Source organism: Ursus maritimus, unplaced genomic scaffold (assembly GCF_017311325.1).
Source record: "Ursus maritimus isolate PB19 unplaced genomic scaffold, ASM1731132v1 scaffold_1, whole genome shotgun sequence".
Taxonomy (NCBI): Eukaryota; Metazoa; Chordata; class Mammalia; order Carnivora; family Ursidae; genus Ursus; species Ursus maritimus.
In genome coordinates this window covers 75,023,146-75,023,838 of record NW_024423343.1, presented here as the reverse complement: position 1 = coordinate 75,023,838, position 693 = coordinate 75,023,146, and positions in this window count along the sequence as shown.

Sequence of the window (693 nt, the reverse complement as noted above, 5' to 3'; positions counted from 1 at the left end):
ACCCATCCATTTGCTGTCTACAAGAGACTCATTTTGAACCTAAAGATACATCCAGACTGAAAGTGAAGGGATGGAAAACCATGTTTCATTCCAATGGACCTCAAAAGAAAGCTGGGGTACCAATTCTCATATCAGACAGATTAGATTTTAAATTAAAGACTGTAGTTAGAAATACAGAAGGACACTATATTATTCTTAAAGGATGTATCCAACAAGTGGACATGACAACTATAAATATCTATGCCCCCAAAAGAGGAGCAGCTGGATACACAAGCTAACTCCTAACCAGAATAAAGAGACATATAGATAAAAATACGTTAATAGTAGGGGACCTCAACACTCCACTCTCAGCAATAGAAAGATCACCTAAGCAGAAAAATCAACAAAGAAACAAGAGCTTTGAATGACATACTGGACCAGATGGATATATCATAGATATATACAGAACACTACACCCCAGAACAACAGAATACTCATTCTTTTCGAATGCACATGGAACTTTCTCCAGAATAGACCATATACTGGGTCACAAAACAGGTCTCAACCGATACCAAAAGACTGAGATTATTCCCTGCATATTCTCAGACCACAGTGCTTTGAAACTGGCACTTAATCACAAGGAAAAATTTGGAAGAAACTCAAACACATGGAAACTAAGAACCATCCTGCTCAAGAATGATTGGGTAAACCAGT